This window comes from Humulus lupulus, chromosome 9 (assembly GCF_963169125.1).
Source record: "Humulus lupulus chromosome 9, drHumLupu1.1, whole genome shotgun sequence".
In the NCBI taxonomy this organism is placed as follows: Eukaryota; Viridiplantae; Streptophyta; class Magnoliopsida; order Rosales; family Cannabaceae; genus Humulus; species Humulus lupulus.
In genome coordinates this window covers 148,895,154-148,913,782 of record NC_084801.1, presented here as the reverse complement: position 1 = coordinate 148,913,782, position 18,629 = coordinate 148,895,154, and the positions used below count along the sequence as shown (strand labels likewise).

The 18,629-nt window shown below is 35.3% G+C and overlaps 1 pseudogene; it reads left to right on the top strand.

Annotated features, from left to right (window-relative positions):
* The first annotated feature begins 3,883 nt into the window (after positions 1 to 3,883).
* LOC133800162 (monocopper oxidase-like protein SKU5) lies at positions 3,884 to 6,556 on the top strand (annotated as a pseudogene).
* Positions 6,557 to 18,629: the final 12,073 nt, after the last annotated feature.

Sequence of the window (18,629 nt, the reverse complement as noted above, 5' to 3'; positions counted from 1 at the left end):
CTCTCTCTAAAAGAATAACTCTCTCTCTCTCTCTTGCTCCAAGATTATAAGTTGTCTCCAAAATCTTCATCAAGAAAGCTTGACTTGTATGAAGGATCAAGGCTTGTGTATCCCAATCACATGAAATTGTTGTAGCTTCAAGAATTTCCATAGAGAATGCTAGGAATAGAGATTTTTGGACAACAAATCTACATTTTTGTCAAGCCTTACAACTTTTGTGTTTCACATAAAATCATAGCATTGTGATTTTATGTTCTAAGGGTTGTTCTTCAAGAAAGGTCTACTCTAAAGTTTGATCTCATTATGTTTATGTAACTTGTGTTTTAATATCATTAAAGATTGATTACTTGTATAGTTTATCTTGACTTGTATCACAAATCTTGGGTTGTTTATAGCCTAACCCCAACAATTACTGTGATACTTTATTTTATATTTCCAACGGCAGCCAATAGATTTCTTGTGAGGAGGTAATGAAATGATGGACCAAGTCTTGTTATCTTGTAATGCTTGAAGTTCAATTTTCATTGCTTGGACCCAAGAATCATTAATAGCAACTTTCTTATTTTAATGTGGTTCACTATTTATGGAAATTGCAAAAGAAAAAGCTTTGTGAGTATTGGATAATTTTGAATAACATATATAGTTAGTAATAGGATAGGGAGTAGAAGGAGAATCCTGAGAGGCACAGTGACATTCAAAGTCAATGGGATAAACAGGTGGTCGGGGTTGTCTGCTGGACTGGCGGAGATGTTGTTGAAGAGGGTCAACTATTGGAACATCTAGCTGAGTATTATCAGGCAGAGGTGTGTATGATCAGTAAGGGGTGTGCTACATAGAAGAGTGAGTGGCTGGACTAGAATGGACAATATCCATACATCTATCATAATTATGTACATTAGTGTAAGAAACCGAAGGAGATGGTAGAAAAATGTTAGGAAAAGGATCTGAAACTATAGTGGCATCATTCAATTTTGTAAAATGAAATATAGTTTCATGAAAAACAACATTTCTAGAAACAAAAAATTGTTTGGTGTTAATATCATATAATTGGTACCCTTTAATGCCAGGGGGATAACAAAAAAAATGCAAGTTTTAGCACGTGAGTCAAATTTAGTTCTATGAGCTATTAGAGTAGAGGCAAATGCAAGGCAACCAAATATTCTAAAAAGAGTATAATCAATTACTTTGGAATATAATAGCCCATAGGGTGGCTTGTTCTTCAAATTTTGTGTTGGTGTCCTATTTATTATGTAAGTGGCAGAAAGAAATAGGTGTATGAGCTTGAAAATGCAAAGTACGAACAAAATTTAAAAGAAGTTGATGTTTTCTTTCTGTTATAAAATTTTGCTGAGGTGTTTCAACACAAGAGAATTGATTCAAAATGCCTTTTTGAGCAAACAAATTAGTGAAAGAAAATTCATGTGCATTGTCAAAACTAAAATGTAACGACCCAAATTTGCTAATAAGGCTTAAGGCCTTGATTAGCGTGCCTGGAGGGAAATATGTGAATTATTGTTTAATATGTGGATTTGTGTGAATATGTGATTAGTGATGCATGTTTAGGTGAATTAAATATGCGTGTGGGCCCCATCTGGTTATTAGGGTCATGATTGTAATTTTAGCCCGTTGAGGGTATAAACATGATAATTGTGATATACTTGTGATATATCTGTGTTGCACAATCCGAGACAGTCCTAGGGAGCGGTTAGCGAGAAAGTCACAACAGGGTCGAAAATCTGACTCGGGGCGAGTCAAGGGGTATTTTGGGATATTAGACATCTTATGGGGTTATCGGGTTACAGAATTAAATATTTGGAGATATATTCAAGGTTAGAATGTCTAGGAGAGAGTATTGAGGAAATTTACCATTTTGCCCTCGGGGACGTTTTTGGCACCCCAAGCCTTGAGGTAACCTTATAGACTTAAGTTAAATAAAACAAAATATAGGAAAGCCGCAGATTTCTCTAAACCGACCCTATCTCTTCCTTCACCTCTCTTTTGAAGATTTTCTCTCCATTGGAAGCTTGGGAGAGCTCTTGGTGAAATCAAACCAAAGACTAAGACGTGGAGCTGGGATTTTGGGAGCTAGAGGCTTGGAGCTTAGAGAATTAATCCAGGGATCTAACTCAGTTCAAGGTAAGCTTTAATCTTAGTAAAATGTACTGAATAGCTGCTGGTATTTTCAGAGTTTGCATGTGAGTAAGTGGTGAATTTCTCTTGAGTGTTTGGTTGAGTTTTGGGGTTAGTCTCAGTTAGGTTTTTATGCTAAGGCTATGTTAGAACCTTTGTGATGAATGTTTGGATTGTTAGGTTAATTTTTATGGATAATTGGCTTGTTTTTAGGAGAGAAAATGGAGGAATTTTCTGGGTTCGAAGGGTCAGGTCGCGGCCCTGTTCTTGCTGAGCTGTGACCCTTTAGAACTTGGGGCGTCTGGAATTGAAGGCGTGCCGCGGCGCCCTTCAGGAAGGGCCACGGTGCATGTAGACTGTTTTGAGGTAGGGCCTCGGGTTGAGCTTAGGGTCGCGGCATGGGATCTTAGGGCCGCAGTGCTCAATGCATTTTTTGGTTTTTAAGAGGTTTTAGGCTCAGGAATTCAATAGTTAAGGCTCGCGATGGATTTTATCACTCGGATTGATAGAATTCAATGTCGTGGAGACTAGAACCATAATCTAAAGCTATTTAATGGATTAGAACTTGATGAGTGGAAATTGTTAATGCGTTGTGACTAGGGTTTCGGCGAGGCTCGGACAAGGGAACTGTGCTCGGGACATCGGTGCATGGAAAGCTCGGGACACAGGTAAGAAAACTACTGTTCCCATAGAGCTTGTGTTTGCAGGGCTCGGCCCTATATGATTGTGTTGTAGGGCGTGGCCCTTTGACTGAATTTATGAGTGTTTAAATATATCTTTAGTTATATTATGTGTGTATATAAATGATGGAATGGGGATGGCTGAGAACGACAAAGGCCAGAAACGGCGAAGGCCGAGAACGGCAAGGGGTTGGGAGTAGCATTTAACATGCGGAGTGCGAGTTGCCAGGGCGAGACACCAAGGGATACCTGGGATATCCTTACGGTGTAGACCGTGTACTCAGAGCCTGGTAAAGCGCCTGGGACGGCATGGCCGTGTGTGTATAGCCTGATGAAGGCTTGATTTTATGTCAAGTGTTTGATAGGCATATATTATCTGCTTGTGAGGGTTTTCTTGCTGGGCTTCAGCTCACAAGTGCTCTATGGTGCAGGTAAAGGCAAGGGAAAAGCCGATCAACCTTGAGTATGGTGAGTGTGACGAGCGGCGCATACATGTCTGGTCTGCCTAGCTGCCACGGCTAGGGGTGTTTTTGGGGGATGATTGTACTAAACTTAAACTTTGTCGTTTAGTCGACTCTGGTTATATTTTGAGTGGTAAATATTTCTAAACAATGTTTTGTGATCCCAAATGTTAAACATTTTATAATTTTTTCAATGAAAGGTTTATTCTCAAGTTTATGACTCTGATTATGATTTAATTGCACTCTAGTCCTAAAACCTCGATTAGCGAGTTAATTTCACATTTTAAACTCACTTAGTAACGGCTCTAAGGCAGTAAGGAGTTACAACTTGGTATCAGAGCGAGCCAAGGTTTATGGTTTCTGGAGAATGACCAAACATGTACGCTTGCTGTCAATGGCAAGCTCGACTCAGGGATGGTTGGTAATAATTGAATTGTATGTCTGATTATGTGCTTAAATGCCATGTTTGCCTGCTTTTTCCATATAGAGCATGATGAATGATTTAATGTATGCATGATGTAAGGGCATGGCCCGTTGTGTGCTGTATGCTATCTGTGTGTTATGTGGATTATTGCTCATGGTTGACTGATGTGATTGGGAGATGGTTTTGGATGTTGTTGTCATGTCTGATGAGCGGCGTCATTGATTGCAGGCATATTTGTTGAGATGCCTCATCAATCATCTAGACTCCACAGCAGTCGGGCCGAGGATGATAACCAGGGCCAGGACCCTCCACCTGCCCCACAGAATGGGCAACAGATGTTTGCCGAAATGGAAGCAAGACTGCAATGAATAGAGGAAGAACTCCGCCAGTTGAGGCAGCAGGCCCCTCCACAGGTCACTGGGTTGCCAATTCAGCAGGTTATGGCACCAGCGCCCACTACACCAAATATCCCTTTTCATAACATAAGAATATAATACTACTAAAAAAGTATTATGATATAGTTATATATACGTGGTAAGAGAAAAAAGTGGCGGTATTTTACTTTGGTAGCCTACCTATAACTTGTAAAAGTTATATTCGGCTCCCCCGTTTTCTTCTTCGGCTACAGTGTATCCGAAGTCAAACTCGCCTCAACTCACTCCCACATGTGCCTACATCAGTCTATTACATCTCTCTTTCTCTCTGCCACCAAAGTTTGCTTCTGCTGTTTCCATGTCACCACTCGTTGCAGCAAACAAAGCTAAGTAACCCCTTTTTCTCTCTCTTTGTCACTCTTTTTTTAGCTTTGATAGAGTTATCTGAAGCTTGAACTCTATTTCTAGCCAAAGATAAAGAAAACCCACAAGAGTAAGGCTAAAAGGGAAGCGGTGACTGAGACTTTGGGGTTTCCAATGCCCTCAGCTCTGCCCTGTCCTTGCTTCTTCTTGTTCTACTTGATTCTCCTTCTGGGTTCGTTAAGTGTTGGTTTGGCTGGTGATCCCTATGTCTACTATGATTGGTCTGTTTCGTACATCAATGCCTCCCCACTTGGACCCAAACAGAAGGTTCTTTCTTTCCCTTTCAATTTCTCTCATTTTTTTATAATGCAATTCCTTAATTCTTTTTCTCTTTTGGTTACTTTTTTTTGTACCCAATTGAGATGTGCCTCGTTAGTCAAAATCCAGCTTAATTTTTTGTTTTTTATGCCGGAGTATGATGCCTTTTAAGTTGCTTTTCTTGGTTATATTTCGACATAATTTAGTGGGAATGCACTGCCCCTTCGTAAGCTATTTTTAATGTTTGTGGCACAAAAGATCTGGAATTTTTTGTTTTGTTTTGTGTTTTCTTTTTTACAAGATAGGGAAAAAATAATTTGAAAATGAGATTCCTATATAGTATTTTTTTCTGCTTGAATAATTTTCCTTTCATGGGTATGTTTTCTTTCTTTTGTTGGTTATTTAGGTGTGTCGGCAACTTGATTATGTGTACTGTTGTTTAAAGAGTACGAGAAATTAATCTGGCTTTTTACTTCATTTTGAGCAGCATTACCTTTTAAGTCTCTGTTTATCTCCTTTTGCTCCAGTATTTTACTGTGTAAGACTTAAACATTTGAGGCTAGTGATAAAATGACATTGGCTGTTTCATTATTCTAGGTTATTGGGATAAAGGGGCAGTTTCCAGGACCGATTATCAACGTCACTTCCAACTGGAATGTTGTTGTTAATGTCAAGAATAACCTCGATGAGCCATTGCTTATTACATGGTATAATGTCTGTGTGCCATTAACATATGAGAGTTGTTTTTAATGTTGACAAATTCAAATGTATACTTTTTTTTTTTGCATAATGTTTAAATGCAGGAATGGAATACAGCACAGGAAAAACTCTTGGCAAGATGGTGTGAAAGATCAGATAGGGAGTTTCTTTTACTTCCCTTCCCTGAACTTTCAAAGAGCTGCAGAAGGGTATGGGGGGTCATTATAAACAACAGAGCAGTTATTCCACTACCTTTTCTGGTGCCAGATGGAGATATTACACTCTTTATTAGTGACTGGTATACAAAGAGTCATAAAGTGAGTTTATGTCTTGTTACTACATCTATTACTGAATTCTTTAGTGACTGGTATACAAAGAGTCATAAAGTGAGTTTATGTCTTGTTACTACATCTATTATTGAATTCTTTCTCTTGGCTTTATTGGGTATGAGACTGATGTTTATCGAGTAACAGGAACTGAGAAAAGATGTTGAAAATGGAATTTCCCTTGGAGTTCCTGACGGAATTACTATAAGTGGACATGGTTCCTTTCGATATGATGAGGCACTTGTTCCAACAGGAAATCCTTTCCTTCTAGTAAATGTTGAACCAGGTAAAAAGTAAATAGTATGCCTATTTTTTCGTTTTTCTTTTTGGCTATGTAAGGTTTAGTTATGATTGTTAAATTGATTTATGAAGGTAGGCTATCAATCTCATTGTAACTTTTTCTTGAATAGGAAAAACATACCGTCTATGGGTGCATAATGTCAGTATCTCAACTAGTTTGAATTTCAGGATACAAAACCACAACTTACTTCTTGTCGAGACTGAAGGATCATATACAGTTCAGCAGAACTACTCAAACATGGACATACATGTGGGTCAGTCATATTCATTCTTGGTAACAATGGATCAAAATGCCACCAGTGACTATTACATTGTTGCCAGCCCTCATTTTGTCAATTCATCTTCTTGGACTCGAGTAAATGGAGTTGTTGTTTTGCACTACTCAAACTCTCAGGGGCCTGCGTCAGGTTCTCTCCCTGATCCTCCTAATGATTTGGACCTCTATTTCTCAATGAATCAAGCAAGATCGATAAGGTTGTAGCTGAGTATTTTAATATTACAATCTAGGCTAAAAACAATCTATTTCAAGTGCTTAAAATCTATTTCTTTAAAGTGAAGAGGTGCCAAATAAATATTTATCCAATAGCCCAATAATACTTACCATTGATTATTATTATTGAACTGGCTTATGATTTAATAGTAATTTACTTTTGGTTCCCTTAATCTTTTTTTTCTTCACCTAATTCTAGACTGATTAGTATTACACTTTGGTCATGGTGGTGCAATCCTAGATGGAATGTCTCTGCTGGTGCTGCTCGTCCAAACCCACAAGGATCCATCAAATTTGGTCAAATTACCATCACATATTCCTATCTAATCACCAACAAACCACCAGAACTTATAAATGAAAAGGGGCGTACTACCCTCAACGACATTTCATACTTACTGCCTTCAACACCCTTGAAGCTTACTGAACAATTTAAGATTCCAGGAGTTTACAAGCTTGATTTCCCTAATAAAATTATGAACAGTCCTCCCAAGGTTGATACATCTCTAATTAATGGTACTTATAGAGGTTTCATGGAAATCATCCTCCAGAACAACGACACCACTGTTCAGAACTACCATTTGGATGGCTATGCATTTTTTGTAGTGGGGTGAGCTTTTTCTTCTATTTTTTTTTTTTCATTTGCATTTTTCTTGTTTTGAAATTGGAAAAGTCAGGAACACAAGTTGGACAGTTTCTCTTTTTTTCTGTAGTATGGATTTGGAGTATGGACAGAAAACAGCAGAAACACTTACAACAAATGGGACGGGGTTGCTCGCAGCACCACACAAGTACTCTTGTCTTGTAACTATAACCGAATTTAATAGTTTGATCAGCAAAACCTCCATTTGATTCTTGTCATGACAATGATGTTTCCTGGGATCGGTAAAATAGTGCATGGACCAGTTTTTTTTCTCAGCTTTCATGGTGCCTAAATTGAACTCATTAAAGAGAGTTAGTCAAGAGCTTTATTTATATAGAGAATGAGTAGTACAGAGGGGGTAGTTATGAAAACTAACTATCATATAACAAACTCTTCAGCAGACAAACTAACATAACTAAATAATATCAACAACTAGTGCTTTCAGAAGTGAATCATTTCTTGTTAACAGAATGATTTTTCAACTGGTTACAGGTCTTTCCCAGAGCTTGGACAGCAATTTTGATTTCTCTAGACAATAGTGGCATGTGAAACCTTCAAACAGACAATCTAAACTCGTGGTATCTAGGCCAGGAAACGTACATTAGTGTCGTAAACTCTGAGGACGACAAATCTGAGGTTTCTTTGCCTGAAAATGCCATATTTTGTGGTGTACTTTCATCCCTGCAGAAGTAAGATTATATTAAACTACAACTTTGCTAACTTGTTTTGTCCTATTATACTCGCTCATCTGAATTTGAGTTAGCAGATACAATCTTAATCTAGTGGTCAACCTGAACTCTACTAATACATCTATTGTTTCTTCAATGTGCAGAGATCAGGCTCAGAGATTCAAGTTTTCTAGTGCACCATCAACAATATCATATGCAAGCAGAGCATTTTTGGTAATGTTGATTGTAGTTTCTGCAGATTTTATTGGGTAATCAAGGGTGGAAAAGTTTTGTATAATTTAGTTAAGTATCCAAATTAGTAGAATGGTAAAGCCACAAGGGCTCTAAGGAACAGAAAGAGAATCGCTTTTATTTGAAATTTTGTTTTGCAGATATAACTTTTTCATCGAAGTCATTTTTGCAAATGACTCAAATTGGGTGATTTCATGGTCATGAATGATTGCTGATGATGGTGGCGCCTAGATTTATTGATTCCCATGTGCACTTAATTTCAGGTTGACTACAGGTTAGCTCTGCTCAACCTCCATTTTAATTGAATTTTGTTCCAAACTCTGTGCATATATACACGCACATTATTCCTTCTATTTTGAGTTATTTTACTGTAATTTATGTACCTTTCTACAATTACTGTATTTTCCCTATAAAATTACACTTTATATTGTTTGTCATAAAATTTAGTTGGAATTCTTATTCAGATGGAGAGAAATCTAACTTGATTATTTTTTAGCTAAGAATCTTTTACAACTACTAATTTTTATTTATAATTATTTTTCAGAAAATTTTGGTGAGAGTTTACGAATTCGTTCCATTCTGTGTTAGTTTGGGTGTTAGATTCACTGGTTGTTTACTTAGTTAAGAGATAGTTTTGGAAGCAATAAAATATGTGTATTTCAGATTCTAGAATGCCAAAATAATTGTTGGTTGTCTGGATTGTTGTTATAAAGCTGCTATTTTACACATTATTACAATTTTAATATGTGATTTTGATAAATTGCTTAATGTTGTAATGTGAAAATTAATATTTTGTTTTACCACATACACTGTTATCTGATGCGATTGCAATTCCGAGGCATAAATAAAAAGGATGAGTTTGTGAGAAGAATTGCAGAAGCAGCAAAAAGTAAGTTCAATTCAATTTCGTTTTCTGGTTTTAGATATGCAACACGCATTTTATTGATTTTTCCTCTTTTTTATTTCTATTTAATGTGATAAACATTTCCAAGTCTATACTTACTTTACATTTATTCAATAATACCAAATAAGAAAAGAAGAAGAAAGGAAAAAGTCTACTGTTCTTAAAGATTATAAAAATTTGAAATCATCAATTGCTGAAGTCTACAGATTTAATATTTATTGTACTCTTTGTTTCAAGGATGGAATCATGAAACTATACATATAATGAATTATGTTTGTGTAAAAATTATTTATATAAATATACAATTTATTTCAGTCACATTTTTTTACAAGTGGCTTGAATCATATTCAGATTGAAAAGAGAGAATAAAAAAGATAAGCGAAGGGACTAAAGTATAAGTTCCAATCAACATGAATTAGAAATTAGAAATGCCACAAAGAATAAGACAATAAAATTTTTACATTATGAAAAGAAAAATATCCGCGTATAGTCTAGCCAAAAGAGCAAAAATTTCTTCATAAATGGCTTATTTAGTCCTATTATAATCGTGCCACTGGTTTCTGTTGTGGGTCTTGGGCTCTTTGCAAGGGGATTCCCACTTGTAATGTCCAGAAAACTTTGTTACTTTTATGTCTTCATGACATAACATTATTAAAAAGCCCTTAATAACACTTTCTTTTTTCCTTGTTCTGTATGCAACTTGCTAGCTGTGTAGAAATTGGCCTGCCTGTGCTAATATTCCTGGTTATCTCCCAACAGGTTGTACAAAATTACTTAACTTGCCACTTTCAGTTCTCAAAACTTTTGCTCAGCATAAATAATTGTACATGTTCTATTGCAGTATTTGAAGCGCATCCATTCCACGGCTCATCAAATTCTTGAAAGGTTTTCTTTGCTTTTATCTTATCCAGCAATAAAAGGTCTTATTTTTGGCTACTACTATGTTATTTTTTTTTTTTTGTTACATATTGTTTTTAAGTTGCTGAAATATTGTTTATTTTAGTATTTTAGTAGCTGAATTTCAGATAGAATGAGCGGAAATGATGATGATTATGAAAATGATGATTTTTTTGGACATTTGAGTTGGAATATGTTTCTTTATGTTAAGTTTGAACCATTAATGAATATAGTTTATGATTTTAAAACTCGTAACAAGTAATTTCATGAATTTTATGGTTTTATTGTATCATTTAATTTTAATTTTGTATTAATATTTTAGGTATTGATTATATTCTTTAGGTTGTGAATCGAATTGGCAAGGAGCATTGCAAAGTTAATTAATTTGATTATTAATTGTAAGAGGTACGGAAGTATGTTCTCTTAACTTTTTTATTAATATCATATAAATGTTAGAGGAGTTTGAATATCTTAAATATTCATTCATAGAGAAGTAGGTTCTGAGATTAAAATTGTGTGTTGCGGTGATAACGGAAGGTTGAAAAATTGTGTGTCTTAGAGAAGTAGGTTCTGGAAAATTTGTTTGTGTGTTGCGGTGATATAATGAAGAAAACTTATTGTGTGTTGTTTGAATTTTTTTTATTTGGTATTGATAGATGGTTAGGTAAGCTTTTATATGGGAAATGATGTCAAATTTTATCTAGAATTATGTATTACCTTCTTACAAATAAATTGTGTTTGCTTGAATTGGTTTGATTATATTGTTAGATATCTTGCTTGTGGTGTGAATAAGGGTAGTTTTCACGTCCCAACTTCACAAACAAAATTAAGACATAAAAATACAGTACTTGATGCAAAATTAAGACAAAAAAAATAAATTTTAAAATGTTATAAGAGGTTTATAATAGAGAGAAAAAATTAAGATGCCAATAGAATTATCCTAAAACTAGTTTTCTTATACAATAGAAAATAAAACTATGACTAGCATATATAAACAACTAGTGTCAAAGAGTAATTGTGATTGAATTAGTACATTTTATACATGTATTTTTGACAAATAATAGTATAACTAACTTTCTCTTCTCACAATTCTATTAATAAAATATTATTTCTACTAAATACAATTAGTCTCATAGAAAAAGGATGAAGTTCATAAACTGGGTCTTTGAATTTCAATGCCTATCTATGTTTTCAGATTTCATTTATGTATAAGAAGCAAAGACAGAGGACATAATAATTAAAAAGAGAAAAAGACAATAATGTAGTTGTAGTAAATTGACTCTTTAAAATAAATAAAAGCAAAGAGACCCCACTCCAGTAGATGGCCAGCAATTATATTATCAATTATTTTCTCAACAACTTTTTTTTGTTTTTTTAACCTATGTTTCATGAACACATATTTACACGCTAGTTTTACACCATTTAAAAAAAAACTTGATCTAGTGGCTGATTTTTATTTGGTTAGTATAACATGAGTGTTATGTTGACAGATAGATTAATTGATTATGTTGTTATCAATTTTTTTTTATTACGGATAGATTTGAAGGAAACTAGGAGTAGTCTAGGCTTTGTTTTCTAAGTGTTCGATAAAATGCGTTTGAAAATTCTGGTACCAAACAGAAGCGGTATAAAAAAAAGAGAATGAGGGAATAAACAATTTATAGAATGATTATATAAGCAAACATTATATCATCAAATTATCATATTAACTTTTCTGATCAATTTATATATATATATATTAAGCAGGTAGACCCATTTGTTTTTCTTTTTTTTTTTGTATTTCATTAGATAGAATGATTATATAAGCAAACATTATATCAACAAATTTTATTCTAAGTTTGTTGTTGGTCATTCTGAAATATTGTATGACGCAAGAATATACTTCAACTGGCAATATCAGCAGCTGGTAACTGTCACAATAAAAAATGCTACTTCTCAAGTTGGCAATTTTTATTTATATCATCAATACTAAACATGAGTATAACATAGACCGTATTATGAGAGCCAAACCAAAATACAGAATTAAAATAAAGAAATATACCACATGGTTGGTCTATGACCAAGTTTTACAATATTCAGCATTTTTTTTAAAATAAAAATTATTACAATAATCACTTGTTAATCTATAAAAACGAAAACTAAACACCCACTAGCAGCTCCACCAAAATCTTATTTAGAGAACTTCACTTGGCTAAAATAAAATACCCAAAACACTTGTAACTACCAATCAACCCTCAAAATAAGTGCCAGTGTTTGTAGCTCGAGACAAGTACTCCTTCACCAGCTAACCGAAAAGCGACCCCTCATTTTTTATGAGCTTAGTTGGCTCATCAAACTCCACCAACATCCCTGTCAAAATCTCAAGTGTTGCCTTAGTTTATAAACACTGAATATATGTATAAAAATTGTTGAATTGAGTAGAAAAGTTTAGTACTGACCATCACTAATGGCAAGCACCTTAGTGCAGTCCATGACAGTTGGGATTCTGTGAGCCACAGTTATGACGGAGCAGTCTACCAATTCTTTTCTTATGGTTGTTTGTAGAATGGCATCTGTTGTGTTGTCTATTGAGAAAAAAGTCAAGAAAGAAAATATACACTACTGCCAAATATGATGGATAATAAGGTATTCTAAAACAGTAAGCATTGATAGGATGGATAACCCATTAGTCAATTACATCAAACTCTTGTATATGAAAATGACTATGGATTATTGATATGAGTTGAGTGAGTGAGTGAGATATATGAGACTTTATTAAAAGGGAATACAAAAATAAGAGAATAGGGTCAAAAGTTATATGCCATCTTTGTTTTCATAAAAGTCTACAAAAAAAGTGAGAGAGATTTTGTTTTAACTTATATTTGTTCTTGAGCGTTGCCATATATACATATATATATATATATATAAATATCAAAGAAACAGAGTGGAAGGCTAGATCTGGAAAACACAGGTTGAGTCACTAAAAAGAGAAGAGTTGAAAAATCATTGATTGACTCCAAGCAATGCCACTGTAAGATACTCTACAAACTTTTACTTATTTCCTAAATCTCTACACTCTTCCATGATTGAATACAACACACACACATACATATATATATAAATGATAATAGGCAATCGGTGGAGCAACTATACACACATACACACACACTGGACACATATGCTCCACAATTTGATAAACTACTGCTGTCCGTAAGCCCAATTCTGCACTAATCGTGTGACTTGCCAAGACCCACCCACCACATTAGCTTTAGGGACACATTTCCATGGTCATAATAAGCAACAATCATCAATAACTATGCTAATTTGCTTAGGTGATATGTAATATATATATATATATGTGTGTGTGTTAAAGTTCATTTAAGCCAATATGAAAAGTATCAATCAAGTTTGTACCGGCTAATAACCGGATGTTGCATTTTACCTTTTCAAGTTTTGTAGAAAATATGAAAAGAAAAATAAATGAGTTATTAATATCATATTTGACTGCACTAGTATTCCAAATCTAAATAAGACTTCCCCTATTTTCAACCATTAAAAAACAGAAGCCATAATTGATAATTCACCTCACTTCATCTCAACTTGCTACTATATTAGATTACGATCTATTCTTAAGCTTTAGTGCTCACTTTTCTTAAAACCTATCTTAATTTTATTGAGTATATTGTTATATGCTTATTTAATAAATATATATATACCTATGCACATCTTTACTGCATATTCATGTGTTATTTTCGATAAGTTATATGTGTTCTAGTTTATGACACATCGAATTATAAAGGCTATATAAATAAATACATATTTTTATACAAGGTTTGTAGTATTTTGTGTCCAAAATCCTTTTTTTACAATTATTACTACTATTTATTATTCTTGTTGTTGTTATTTTGGATTAACAATAGCCCACTTAGCAACTTTGTCATTTGAAATAGGGCTTTACACTTCGGTACCTAAAAGTTGACATCAATGGGCATGGGTACAGGGAGATCATCAAGCTTTTTTTTTTAAAATATGAGAAACCAAGTTACTTGGAAACTTGTACAATTTCACATAAGAGCTCAACTTAAGCAGTAGAGCAAGAAATATGAGCTTTGTCTGACAAATGTAGATTGTGGAAGGTGATGCCTTGTGTTAAACTCTTAGCTTGTTGTTATTCTCACAATAAATTCTTCATTTTTGTTTGCTAAGTAACTCAGAAATTAATTATGGTTTTTCTTATTAAGGTGATTTTTCCTTAGAAAGTACTAAAAGATAAATCTTAATTCTATTATGCTAAACTCTGATGTAGTGGTTTCTTGACTGATAAGACTTGATAAAGTGAAGAACTTAGCAGGACTTGTACAGTGCTATGGTAAGAGCTCCAAGCTAAGAGAGCTAGTAAATGTTGTTGTGGATTGAGGTACATAGATATGAACAAGTCTTGAGATAGAGAAAAGGTATAGGAGATAGAAAAGATGCATAGTCTCAGTGAACAATATACGTTTTAAAATAGCAGTTAACAATGTTGCTTTGTTTAATTGTTATTTCGTAGGAAAAAATTAGAGCTCCCATGATCAAGGATATGATTCAAATCCTTTTGTCTCTTAGTCTAATTGCTTTGTTTTTATGGTAATCAATTAGTTCCAAAAATACACATTATCTAAAACATACCTCTGTTATTTGGATAGAGTAAAGGAGATTCATTATTTTGAGCTTTTCTTTTCAAGTCTACTTGATTTAGTAATGAGTGAACATGATTTAGCTCTGAGCCTTCTATTGCTAATCCCACGGTTTTCTTCTCATCTTCAAGGTCAGTTAATATATAAAAAAAAATCTCCTACATTTGGTCTTGCAATTCTGTTGAGATTTTCCTTGTCTTTAACAAGTCCTGGTTGATTTGGTTGGATGCACAGACAAAAGCATTATGGGTGTTCTTTGCCTAGTAAAATTATTTACAATAACAGGGTCAGGGATGTCAGAGTAAGTCTTGGCATGTAAAGAGGAGAGCACACACTTTCATTTTCTTCTTTAGTTAAATACACATTGGAGTATCTATCTTAAGTGGTTTCGACACACAGAGACTTTGTGAGACTACATATTATTTAGTTTATACATAAAATAAATATATATTCTTTGGTGAAGAAAACAAATGAGTATGAAGATAGAGTTTTATTTTATTTTTTGTGAGAGAGAGAGAGATGAAGACAAATTTGAAAATGAAGAAGGAAAAAAATGAGAGCAGTGAAAATTTTGTGGGATTTCAGATCATTTTTAAACAAAACAAACATAAATGCCCAAAGCTTTTTTAATCATAATAATGCGATTCTTACAATACAAGAAGTAGTTGGTTCCACAGTTGTATGGCCTTCTAAAAAAGTTATTCCAAGAGGTACATTTTCATACTAAAAAAAGAACCAATGTCATATAATTTAGTGTTTGGTTTCTTTGTTTGCTTTGGTGTAGTTGTGAATTCATTATTTTGTATGTGGTGTCCTCTCTGGGAAATAATTTCCATAGCATTTTTCTTGAAGTAATTTGTGATGCTAGATAATAACAATAAAATATTTATTTGTTTATTTTGCAGATGTGACAAGCGAAATAGAAAAGGATACTTAATTTTGAAGGCTTTGTGTTGGGCAGCTGTAGAATATTTTGTGCTGAAAGTAGTACCTTTTCAATATGTTGAATATTTAAGAGTACTTGAATACTTAAAGAACATTTTGTTGTTGATGATAGTGTTGAATGTTTTAAACTAATTTGTGGATTGTTAATACAATGTTGAATGTTTTTACTTTTTGTTATTTGAAAATCAAGTTCATTTGATGATGCCAGTATATATTAGAAAGCTAATTTTAATTATATAAATAAAAAATAAAAATATAATAGAATAAATTAGTGTTATATAAATGAATATATAATGATAAGTTAAACTTATCTAAATATTAAAATAATACAAAAAATGTGTTATAATATCTATTACAATAACACTTTTATAAGTAAAGAATTTTGTTATGCAAACTTCATTATATAACACAAAAAATGTGTTATATAATCGACTATAAATTATATAATTAAACACTTATCTATTTATTAAAATAACACAGAAAGTGTGTTATCGTTGACAGTATAATAGCACATCTATATAACAATGATAAAGTGTTATGGAAAGTACCCTGACCTATGATAACATAGTCGGTTTTAACACGTCAAAAGGTGTTATGGTATGTTTTGATAACACATTTTTGGTCTTATTAAAAGCATTTTTTTCTTGTAGTGGCCAGTCCAACCTGTTGTGGAGAACAAGTGGGAACCTCTGTATGAGAGGTTCAGAAAGCAACATCCTCCCACCTTTGAAGGTGGACCAAACCCACTGCGGGCAGAGCAGTGGATGAATATGATTTCCTCTATTCTTTTATGAGGGTTGAGGGGAGCGAGAGGGTAGCTTGTGCAAGCTACATGTTCAGAGAGGATGCCCGCATCTGGTGGGATGTAGTAGTTCAGAGGAGAAATGTAACAGTTATGACCTGGGAAGAGTTCAGGAACATTTTCAACGAGAAGTATTATAGTGTTGTAGTCCAAGCTGTGAAGGTTGATGAGTTTATCAACCTGACTTAGAACCGGATGACCGTGATAGAGTATGTTCTGAAATTTGACCGATTGGCGAAGTTTGCGCCAGATTTAGTGCGGACAAATGCGGAAAGAAGAGACAGGTTTGTACAGGGATTGAATGTTATGATCGCCCGTGATGTGAAGATCACCTTAGATCTAGAGACTACTACCTATGCTCAGGTTGTAGACAAGGCCCTTACAACTGAGGGGGTTGAGGACCAGATTTGGAGAGAGAGCGCTGTCAAACGCGATGCCAGGAGGACAGTGCCTCCTTTTATTGGATCCAATCGGGGTAGTGGATCCAATGAGCAGAAGAGGAAGGCCCCAGATTCCTTTGTTCCTCCAAGTTCAGATAAGAGGGCACGGGGTGGTTTTAGTGGCCGTTAGGGCGGAAGTGACAACTGGAGGAGTTTCCCAGTGTGTCCTTGGTGCAAACGATGGCATCAAGGTGAGTGCAGGATTAGGGCCTGCTTTGTCTGTGGGAGTGCCAATCATCTGAAGAAGGACTGCCCACAAGCCAGGAAGGAGGAGCCAAAGCAGGGCGACGGTCTCGCTCCTGCCAGGGTGTTTACTTTGACTCAGACGAAGGTGGAGGCTAGCCCCTCAATTGTGACAGGTCAGATCTCTAGTGCTGGTTCTTCTTATACTGCATTGTTTGATTTAGGAGCTACTCATTAATTTTTGTCTGCTAGAGTGATAGATCAGCTGTGTAGACCTAGTGTTCTATATGCTAGGAGTTTTCAGACTTTGTTGCCGACTGGGGAACTGGTAGTCTCTAGGAGGTGGATTAGAGCTTTACCAGTAGAGGTAAATGATAGGGAATTGTTTACTGATCTGATTGAACTTGCGATGGATGACTTCAATGTAATCCTAGGGATGGATTGGCTATCAAAGTATGGGGCGACAATTGACTGCAAGCGCAGGATGGTGACTTTTGAACCAGAAGGGGAGGTACCCTTTGTATTTGTGGGAACAACGAGTGGACCGCAGGTACCTATTATTTCAGCATTGAAGGCTAGAGACCTGATGCAGGGAGGTTGCATACGATTCCTAGCGAGTGTTGTGGATACCTCTAAGGTTGTGCGGTTGGACCGGGGGAGACCAGGCTGGTATGCGAGTTTCCAGATTTATTTCCAGCAGATCTGTCAGGGCTGCCGCTGCATCAGGAGATTGATTTTGTTATAGAGTTGGTACCAGGAGTGAAGCCAGTATCAAGGACACCTTATCGAATGGCTCCGGCAGAGTTGAAGGAGTTGAAGATCCAATTACAGGAGTTACTGGATTTGGGGTTCATCAAACCGAGTTTCTTGCCATGGGGTGCTCGAGTGTTGTTTGTCAAGAAGAAGGATGGATCTCTTAGGATGTGTATTGACTACAGGGAGCTAAACAAGTTGACCATTAAGAATAAGTATCCACTACCTAGGATTGATAATTTGTTTGACTAGCTGCAAGGAAATACGGTGTTTTCTAAGATAGACCTCCGGTCAGGTTACCATCAGTTAAGGATCAAAGAGGAGGACATACCAAAGACCGTTTTTCGCACAAGGTATGGACACTATGAATTCCTGGTTATGTCCTTTGGATTAACCAATGCCCCAAAAGATTTTATGGACATGATGAATAGGTTTTTCAAGGATTATTTAGATAAGTTCGTGATTGTGTTCATGGACGACATTCTGGTGTACTCTCAGTCAGAGACAGAGCATGAGCAGCATCTACGTCTGGTATTGCAGCGGTTAAGAGAGCATAGGTTATATGCAAAGTTCTGCAAGTGCGAGTTTTGGTTACCACAAGTTACATTTCTGGGCCATATCGTCAGTAAGGAGGGGATTCTGGTCGACCCAAATAAGATTGAGGCATTGAGGGACTGGCCTAGACCGAGCAGTGTTCCTGAAGTGAGGAGTTTTCTGGGATTGGCAGGGTATTATCGGCGGTTTGTTGAGGTGTTCTCCAGAATAGCTACACCATTGACAGAGTTGACAAAGAAGAAGACGAAGTATGTTTGGACAGACAGATGTGAGAACAGTTTCAAAGAGTTGAAGCGGCGACTGATCACCGCGCCAGTGTTGAGTCTGCCGACGGACAATGAGAAGTTCGTGGTTTATTGTGATGCTTCTA